Genomic DNA, 10,305 nt, shown 5'->3' with positions numbered 1-10,305 from the left:
TGCTAAATACTGTCATACTGCTTGTGGTATTGTATTTGTCTTGTAATCGGATGAAATACTAATTTCAAAGGAGTAAGAATTCCTTGTGAACACCCAGAAAGCCGCAGAATAAGCTATAACTTATCCTCAACCTACAGCTTTTTTGTTTGTTTGTGTTTTTTTGTTTCTTCCAATAGCAGAATCAATTCATTTGCCAGCATGGAGACAGTGGTCCTCAGTAGAGTACCTGGCGACAGGGAAATAGTACGCTCCTTGTGATGGATGTTGCATACAGTCTTGGTAGCAGAAAAGTTGAGGAACAGTGAAATCTGCTTAGGTTAGCAAAAAAGTTTGGAATAGCTTGTGTAAGGCCTGAGAATCAATTGTCTTTCTTTTCTTCAGAAGTGAAAGACCACAAACTGACATATTTTTCCAATGAAAGGGGATGAGGCATCCATGTGGATTATTATTTTAATATATGCACCCACAATTTTCCACATAGAATGGGATCTTATGCAGTACTGACTTAGAAGACACCTACAGCCTCTTGCTTTCTTGACGGTGCATCTTTTGTGAACTGAAGATAAAAATCTATGCCTTCTTTGCAGCTTCAATAAAGTTTTGTGGAAACTAGTTCTCTGAACACAACTTCTGTAACTTTTCTGAATGTGAGTTTTGAACATAAAGTGAGGTAAAGTCAGTCATCCTGAAAAGTGGGAGGAATCTGTAAAAAAAATACAGTAGCTGTAGAAAATAATGAAAATGGCTTATGAGACCTCCTCCCCTCTTTTGTTTGTATTCAAGAGAATATAACTATTTCACAAGATTGATGGTGATGTATTTGCTAGAATTGGTTGCAAATCCCTCGCAAAACAAAGATCTGACAGAAAATGCTAGATCCCTGAGTCTGAAGCATTTCATTCATATCCATGGCAGGAGGGATTCCTAAGGGATTTGCTCCAGAGCACCAAATCCTGAAAACTGCCAAGTCCGTGACTCAAGGGCAGGCGTATCCTTGCATATAACACTGCAAATACAGAACTCTGGGTTCGGCCATTGCAGCTGACACCCTTAGTTTGACGGCTGCTAGCAGCAATGATTTTGACAAGCACAATAATTTCACTGAGAAGCTGCCATATCCGGGGCTCTTTGGGGTCACGAGAAAAATAAAAAAAAAAAACACCAAACTTTATTGTTTCATCCTGATTTGGAAGCACATCATATTAGGAGAAAAGAATCAGGGAGTGGTGGTAGCGGTAGATTTCCACATGCCCAGAGGAACCTGGTTTCCAGCCAGCTCCAAAAACTATCTCTCGGCAGCAGAGTCCTGCATAACAAGTGCTGATCCTCAAATACAGCACTTGGCAATGTTACTAAATGAGTCCGCAAGACACAAAATTCTGGATCTGCCATATCTGCATGTATTTGTAGCTTGGGATCTACATCTAAGTCTATCTGCTTTTTTTAACATGCCTTTGTTCTCTTCAGAAATACACCAGCATAATATCAAATGAAGTGCTGTAAGGAAAAATCAGCCCTCACTTCTTTCTTCTGGACTTTCCAAACCAGTTTCATTAGTCAATACCAGCTTGTATCTATCTCCCCTTCTCTTGCCACCTCAAGATCCTGGTTTAACCCACCCCCTTAAAAGGGAAGCAGAAATATACTATGTCATACTCATTTTCTATTGGATAGGGAAAAGGGTATATGGGGTCTAGTAGGCACTGCTGCTAATTTCCAAAATTAAAAGTACAGCACAAGGAAATAAGAAAGTGCAACTGAACCTTTTATCATCTGCATCCTTTTTAACACTTATTGGGGATCATGGGGGATTGGGGATTTCCTACAGGCTATGCTGTAGGAAACCATAATTAAAATGAGGAAAAAAATAGAATAACAGATGTGACTCCTTGTTAAAGAAAAGGGAAAAAATGAGGAAGGCAGACAGCAGAGGAAGAAACAAGCGAGCAAACAATAGTTACTTCAGCTACTCGGAGACACAGCTTTCCGAAACAAGTTTGTGAAAGTGCAGAGTGACTCTTAAGACAAGTCATGTTCTGTTTTAATCCTGCTTAATACAATGAATTCACAAATGGTGAAATGAGTAATCTTAACAAGAGAAGATATTTTAGTTGCTTAAAAGATGCCATGAAAGGAATTGTCTTGTGAGGGAAATCAATCCATGCTGAGAATCTTACATTCAATGTTAATTTGCTGTACTTCTCCATCTGCAAGATTATAATTTGGTTTTGTCTTTAGGAATCTATCCCTGAAATTGTCTTGGATTTTAGGAGGAGACACACAAAAAATCTAAGTAGCAGCTTCACCGGAAAGATGTATGGTAAATTTTTGATAGTGCTTTGACAAACATCCTTTCACCACTAGGCAGCAGTGTGTTAGTGATGACAGTAGCTGCAGAAGCAGGGCCATGCTGGTAGAATCGTTTTTGGTGCTGTATGAGGGCTTTTAGGACTTTTATCTTCTGCCACTTTGGCTATCTGAAGGAAGCCAAAGGAGAAGAGATCAAAGTCCCGAGAGAGAAATGCCTCTAAAATTGAGGGACAGGAGGAGAAGATGCTGGTTCCTTCATTCACAAAGATTTATAACCTTCTCCTATCAGACCTTCACTGGCAGTGCAAGACGGCTTTTGTCTTTCCCGTAAGACTCTGCTTACCTACAGGTTTCATTAGCAGACTGAGGAACAGAGTGGTATAAATGCTAATTTTACTGTAATATCCTATACCATTTATTTGATGTGACATTAGAAATATTTGAATATTCATGATTTCTATGCTTTCCGATATTTTTTACTTCTAATTGTGTGCAAAGCTTCAAGAGTTTGCAGTTTTAAGAACTATTGGTTGAAAGCAGACACCCCCGGCAGCACTTTTTCAGAGAGCAATTAACTCCCCGTCTCTACAAAGAAACATATCTTTAACATGTACTTCTAAAATTTTGAAAGATAAAGGAATCTACTTCGTTTGTCAAACACCTTCTTTACGGTCACCCTTCCCCCTGCTTGCTGTGTGTGGCTCTCCCCACAAAACAAACCTGAATTTTAAATTCATATATTGCAGGACTGTTTGTATTGCAACTGCATCTGTTTTATAAAACCACCAAAAACTAAACATAACAGGTAAAACTGTATTTGGATTTCAGCAAGCTTTTTGAGAAAGACCCTCATCAGGGGCTCTTACAGAAACCAATCTGCCTTGGGATAATAGGAGAGCTTGCTTATACATTAATAACTGCTGCTCAAGAAATAGGAAATGAAGGCCATGCGTGACGTAATCCCTCAAGTGTAGCTTTGTCATTATTTTATTACTACAGCCTATGCTGGAAGAAGAGTAGCTAAATTAAATCAGATCCTTACTGGAGAGAGCTAGAGAAAATCTGTGATCCCTTTGATCATAATTGACTACAGGGCTTCCTTTTCAGTGTGTGAAAAAGAGCATAAAGAAATGTTTCTCTGAGGTAAGAGTATGGGGGGGGGTGGGGGGTGTTTTTTGAGGGTGTTTTTTTACATAATTTTGCATACTGATTGATTTGTTATTTTTTACATAATTTTGTGTACTGTTTGATTTGTTGTTTTTTTTTTTTCATGAAATTTCTGAGGTAACAGATAAAACTTCCTCAGACTGATATTAAAAACCCTTATTACCAAAACTTTTCTGGTATGGCTTTGAAAGCCTTTTACCCCAGAACCTATGAAAGTGCTGTTGTCAAAAATGGAAACACAATTCCCATATTTGTCCAGGATGAAAAAGCTCACTGCTTTGACTGAGCTCTGGACATCATGCTCATCAATGCAGTCCTAACCCAATTCTTACAATTAATCACTGAGAGTTGATTTTCTTTTATTATATTTGGTTCACTTGCCCAATAAACCTAGATGAAAGTGCCAGGATTTTTTTTTTTCAGATTGTAATGAGCACAAGATATTCTCCATCTTAATACCATGTAACTAATAATATCTAAATGACCTCTGTTCCTTCCTGCCCTGAACTTTATGGCATTTTGGAATAATGGCTCTCTAAATCAAAACTTTCCTCATAAGAAAATTTCAGTAGTATGAGCACAGATCGAGAAATACAAGAAGCTCTGATATACAGATGTGCTACTATGATTCAGTGGCCACAGCAGGTCACATTGAGCCATGGCCTTACTCTAGCACAACATGTCTGTCAAATGTTGATTTGCAAGAGTACTCCAGTCCTCAGACACTATGAGCAATTGATGTTCTCCATCTCCTTAGCTTGGGTTGAACTGACCTGTAAATTCCGTTAACACCAAGGATAATTCAATGATTTCTTCTCTGACTGGTCACTGGACAGTAGCTGTGATCAGTTGCTATCCTGGGGAATATCAGAGCCAAAATAAGTATTCCAGATATTGGTTAAAATAACATAAAGACAGAATTTTCTGATGTATAATTTTTTAAGGTGTAAGGATCTCAGGATTTTTTCCAAAAAATAATTTTTAATATAGATCACTGCTGGCCTGTTAGAGATACACCTTGTTCCATCCTCTCAACTATATTTCTGCCTCTGCCCTATGAATTATATTAAATAAATCTACATCTTGCTAGGAAATGTGGTGCAGAGTGACATATCATATTTCAAATAAAGCTTTAGGAAGACATATCTAATTTTGTCTTAATCTATTGTAGTTGGTCAGCATGAAGATTTTTTTTTTGTAAGATCTAAAGGCAAGTTACCTAGGTATTAAAAGCATTTTTATATTCTAAAATCCTTCAGAGCCCTTAAACCCACAGAGCCCTGAGGCAAACTCTATCAAGTTCACAGACTTCTGATATCCAGCAACAACTCTATAAATCTGCAGGGCTCCAACGCCTCATGGTATCTCTTTAAAGTTCAGACAACCCTAAGGCAGTCCCTTCTGTCACAGCGTGGCCAGAAGGCAAAAAGGCAAGCAGGAGCAGGCCATGTGATGGACAGAGGAAGACGTCACTGCACCAGAATGGGAAGGCTCGGCACTGGAGATGGGAGCAGACAGTGAAGATGGGCTGCACCTGCCCCTACGGAGTTTGCAGATGCTCTAGGTATCTCTGCTCACGAGGACAGGGATATAGTCTGTGATACATGTACAAACCAGTCTATCTGATTCTAAGCTGGACGTAAGTTTGCATGCTTCTCACTATCTATCTGCAAGACAGGAAGAGTTTACTCACTCTTCTCACTATAACCAGGACAACGACTGTAACATGAAATGATGCAATATAATTCAAAATGTCACAACAATTAGGAAAATTGAGATTTTTTTTCTTTAGACTTAAAATTTGAAGCTACTGCAGTTAGTCTGACACACAGAACTCATGAGGCAAAACACACAGAGGAGGAGAAAACCCCTTAAATGCCATAACGCCATGTATGATTATTAACACTATCACAGTACAGAGTGTGAAGGATTTCTCCTGCCTCTCTCCAGTGGCAGTAAACTCACTCACGTAATGCCAGAGCTTTCAAGAGTTCATGCTTTAAGGTTGTTGCAAGAGATGATAGCTGAGTAAAAGTAAGCAAAAGACGCTAAAATAAAGTGATTGTCAACAGCTGACAAATTCAGCCTTCTTTCAGCTACTTGAGCATTGCCAGGAGTTCTGGGCACAGAGACAGAGGGGGCACAAGCAAGCACGCAAGCATCAAAGTCAGAGAAAAATCAGTAGTTATGATTACAGCTGAAAAAGTGCAAACCGCTCCCCGCACTTTTTGTTATTCCCTGTAAAAATAAAACCGAAATTAGAAAATTGATCACATGAGAACAGAAAATTAGTTTTCCCACCTACGGCTTCATCGTCAGGGTTGGATTAATGCCCTTTTTGAAAACAATAGTGGATAAAAATAGAACAATTAGAGATGAGGAAGGAGAAAGACATGGAATTTATAGAAAGAAATGCTAGCTGGATTTTCTTCACAAGGTAGAACAACCTTGATCACTAAAATCATGGCATCACTGCATTGATGCCAAACCTACATGAAGGTTTACCATATACTCACATTAAGAAATGGATAAAACTAGTGGATTCATTTTACGATGTTAAGAGCTTCCACTTACTACTGCTGTAGGAAATTTTGAATAACGTATACAAATATGCAAAGATTTAGACTGCTTTCAATAATGATGGAAAGCATGAAAAGAAACTCCATTATCATGTTAGAGAAGTAATCTGCTTTCATTCTTGCATAGGTAGTTTATTTGCATTCAGCCTTAGTGCTAGACTTGGACCAGCTATCATCAAGTCTCATAAATAACTAACTTTCTGCCTATCTTTATTGATATTTGTGACAGAAGGCGTACCTACGCACAGCGTCACAATTCTGTGTCACAAGAGATGTTTTTCTCATCTCCTACTCTCATAGGAGTAATGCCAGCTTGAAAAGGAAGTACACCAATTCCACCAGAATTCCAGACAGAAGTAATAAACATGTGAATGTAGTGAACGAAAAATATTCTACCACCAATTCAAACATCTGGAACAGGTGACAAGCATGTTTCTACAGGCATACAAATTTTATTGCACTATGTACTTGACCAATAAGCAAACTTGGGAAAACAAAGAGAACTATTAGTTTTTTTGCAAGAGTAAATTTAAAAGGGGGAAGAGGAGGAAACAGGTGGTTCAGGAGGGAAAGCCAGGACTCTACAAGGAGAAAAAGGCAGGTCAGAACTAATCTTTGATACCTCTTCAGGATACAAAATAAAGCAGTGGTTCCTGTCACTTCAGAGGAAGCAAATATCATAATACAACATCACACACATATTGATGGGTTGACATAAAAAAAATAAACCCATCCGCTGATAGGGTTTGTCTGACACTGAATCTGGGGAGCTGCCTCTGATGGCACTGGCCTAACCAGCTGATGGAAATTTTATGAACTTGGACAGCAGAGGTTTCGACTTTGTGGGTGAAACTGCAACAGAAACAGTTTCATTTGATTCAATTCATTGGAGTATTGATTTTCAGGGTTGATGATTTATTAACGTAGCATTTGGTACAGTTGGATCTCCCAGTAATGATGATGCTGTTACTGACACTGAAAATAAATCACTGTAAATCTTTAAGGGAGCAGGAGTGCTTAGCTAACAAATTGGATGTCCTGGATTTGCAGAAGCTTGGGAAACCTTGCTAAGTGATATAGTGACCTTTTTTTCTGTGGAAATGTTCTCCCTTTTGACAGCATTGGACAGAGGACAAGTTTATTTAAACATACCAGGGAGTTTATAGCCCCATTTTTTTACCTAAATAGTCAGCTGAACATACAAAGTCTGCATTACACACCTAATTTAACTTCTTCACTACAAAGGCAATCCTACGCGAAAATCAGGCAATGATCTAGAAAAATTAACAGCTAACCTTTGCTGCAAATCCATACCTGTCTTGTGAGGAATACTCACAATTTCAACCATAAACAGCATAAGCCAGCAGGGGTGGGCAAGAGAATCTAAACTGGCCACACTTTTTAAAATACTATATTATGACCTGCGTGCTTCTCAGTGACATTTTTTGGCTAAAAATAGACACATCTTCTGCCAAATACCTCAACATGCTAGACAGACTCAGAAGATTCTGGCATTTCCTCTGTGGAGGTAAAAAAAAAAATCTTTTGGAGTACACAGAACCAGAAGGAAACATCAGCAAAACAGATACTCTTTGTATAGTTTACCTCCAGTCCCAACTAGAATGACGGAAAGAAATTTGCAAGAATCAAACCAGTCCTACATTAACTATGACTGTAAGTTAAGTGGCCAATAAACAACCATCTTTTCCCATACAAATGGAGGCTCAGATTTAATGCATTTCCCATTGAACAAAACACATTTAGCACAGTGCTTGCTGTCCTGGCATAAAGTACAAAAAGGACTAAATTTAAGGACTTTGCTAGACATGGAAATCAATTTGTCTCTTGGTCCAGTCACTTGCTCTACTGTACCTTCAAATCAGTTCAAAACAAAACAGCAGCAGCTGTATGAGATATCTCATCTCAGTGTGGAGTCGAGACTTGTATTCTGCTGCATCTCTTATATAACCTTATTCTCCCTGTTGGACCTTATTTCTATAGGGCAGTTTAGAAAAGCTCTGGGGACACAGAAGACAGGTAGGGGTTCATCCGCTCCCTAGTCATCTCTTTCGTGCTTACCTGGCAGTCGCCTCACATAGCATCTACCACTGAAGTGCAGGCAACGGCACTGACCCAGAGGATTTTCCTTCAGTAGCGCTTTTTCAGTTTTATCTGCTGACAATAATTTTCAACATGATACCATTTTAATTAAGGCTGTACTTGGAGGTAGAAAGATCTTTTGTTTTCTTCACACAGGGAAATAAGTGCAACCAAGATCATCAAGACTCTACATACCATGGAAGTAATAATACTGCTTATCAGCCTGCTGCTGTATTATTACTCCATAATCACTTTTAGACTGCCCAAGATGCGATCTCAAACAAAATGTAGACCATCCTTAGCAGTAAACAAAGACACGCCAAATGCTCAGTAGCTCTACACATTACGAAAATGCATTCCTACAAGCTAAATTACAGGAAGCTAATAACTTCACAAGGGGATCATGGCTTCTTTTTTGCTAGGGCCAATCAGTTTATATTGCTTCCTAACAAACTTTATTTTCAAACTTTTTTTTTTTCAGTGTGAGAAAACAACCTAGGTAAGCATAACATACTACAAGCAATTCTATTTAATCTAGCCCAGGCACTAGTAAATAAAAATTCCTCGAAAATTCTGTCTGCAATTAGGCAAAACTGTAAATGAGCTGCAAAACTGAGAAGTAATTTGTCACATTTAGTCACAGCCTTGACAAGAGCCGTAAAGAAGAATCTTCCCTGAAGGACCTAAAATTCCCTGCTACACTGCACTGTAGTTGTACTCAAGAGGTGATCAATTAGCTAAAGCTCATTAAAAGATTCACCACTCTCTCTCTACACCAGGGTCAGACCAGCTATTGCAACTCAGAGGAGGAGATCAGCAGTCATGTAGTGCTCTTCCATACTCTCTCCAATGAGTCAGGGGCTGATGTTGCAAGAAGTTAAGCAAACCTCTTGAGAATATGGGTAAAGTCTGACTTCTTGAAAAATAGAGGCAACTTAGAATGAAATAGATGTAAAAATAGTGAGTGGCAACAAATCTCCACATTTCTTTCTGCATTTATTCAGGAGGAATCTTCTCTCTGACTAGCACTCATGCAATCCAATAGCCCTTGCTTCCTCAGTAAATAGGAAGCAAAATGAAGAAGACATATATACACATCTCCAGAAACCCAATTGAGTCAGAAGTTATTTGCTGTTTGGGAGTTTGGAGGTTTTGCTTATTATGCAGGGCTAGATCTCTAAACATGCTTCTTTTTCAACTTTTGTATGATATAGAGGTCTTGGGGCTAAAAATCTGTGCTTGGCTGAATGTAACATATGAGGCTTTCAATAAATTCACAACAAAAATACCAAATTGGCTTTAAAAAAAAGAAAGGAGGAACAAGCAGTGATACCAGATGTGTAAATGAAGCTTGTTTAAATGTAAAAAAAGTAGCCCTGAGTCATGTTTATCTTAAACTCTGGCAGCTCTGTCATGAGCTTTGCAGCAGAGTAGCACGGATCTTAACTCTTCAAGATTGGGAGCAGCAGCAGCCGCCTCCTCCTGCTGCCAAGAGGAACATGGAGCAAGGACAGGAGAGATGGATTTTGCAAGTGCTGTCTCAGCAGCAGAAGGGGGTGAAGGAAGGGGAGCAAATTCAAATCATTAATAAGTCCAAGGCTGCTCTAAGCCTGTAGTCCAGCTCCGAGAATCTTATTTCCCTGCCTCTGTAAATGAGTGCACAGAACATGCATTAAACTGAAACCCATCTATTGGTGATGCCTAAAGATTGCTAATTAACTGACATTAGTGGGACCAGCAGAGTTCTTGAGCACAGAAACAGATAGAGAGGAAGTAATTTCATTTATTCTCACCATTTTTCATTCTTCACTAAGGGATTTTTCTGCCACTGATTTCTGGTTATACTCATATTAGATATCTTCAGCTGCTTGTAACTACCTCTGTAAGCCAAAACATCAGTATGTGAGCATTCATGCAAATGAAAAAAAAATTGCCCTAATTGAAAACTTGACTTGATTTACTTTGGCTGTTCAAGCTGAGTAGCACTTACTCAGATGTGTAGTCACAGTAAATTCAGATGAGTGCAATTTACTTCTGTTTTATTCCAGATATGGCAACTCTGTCATATATAATTAATCTTCTTCACATCCATCTACTCTGATGGACTTGACTCTCTGAGCTCCTTTGTCACTGGTACATTAATGTCAGG

At 38.8% G+C, this 10,305-nt stretch overlaps 1 long non-coding RNA gene across 1 annotated transcript in view; it reads right to left on the bottom strand.

Moving 5' to 3' along the window:
• Positions 1-245: 245 nt before the first annotated feature.
• The window catches only part of LOC135315774 (uncharacterized), a 135,461-nt gene continuing 125,401 nt past the window's right edge, over positions 246-10,305 (bottom strand). The window contains exons 3-4 of the long non-coding RNA XR_010375268.1: positions 4,251-4,334; positions 246-703 (exon numbers count right to left, since the gene is read on the bottom strand). This is a non-coding gene — a long non-coding RNA (uncharacterized LOC135315774). The remainder of the gene's footprint in view (positions 704-4,250; positions 4,335-10,305) is intronic.

This window comes from Phalacrocorax carbo, chromosome 1 (genome assembly GCF_963921805.1).
Source record: "Phalacrocorax carbo chromosome 1, bPhaCar2.1, whole genome shotgun sequence".
NCBI classification, from domain to species: domain Eukaryota; kingdom Metazoa; phylum Chordata; class Aves; order Suliformes; family Phalacrocoracidae; genus Phalacrocorax; species Phalacrocorax carbo.
Note: the sequence above shows the minus strand (reverse complement) of the source record. Positions and strands in the feature narration are given on the sequence as shown.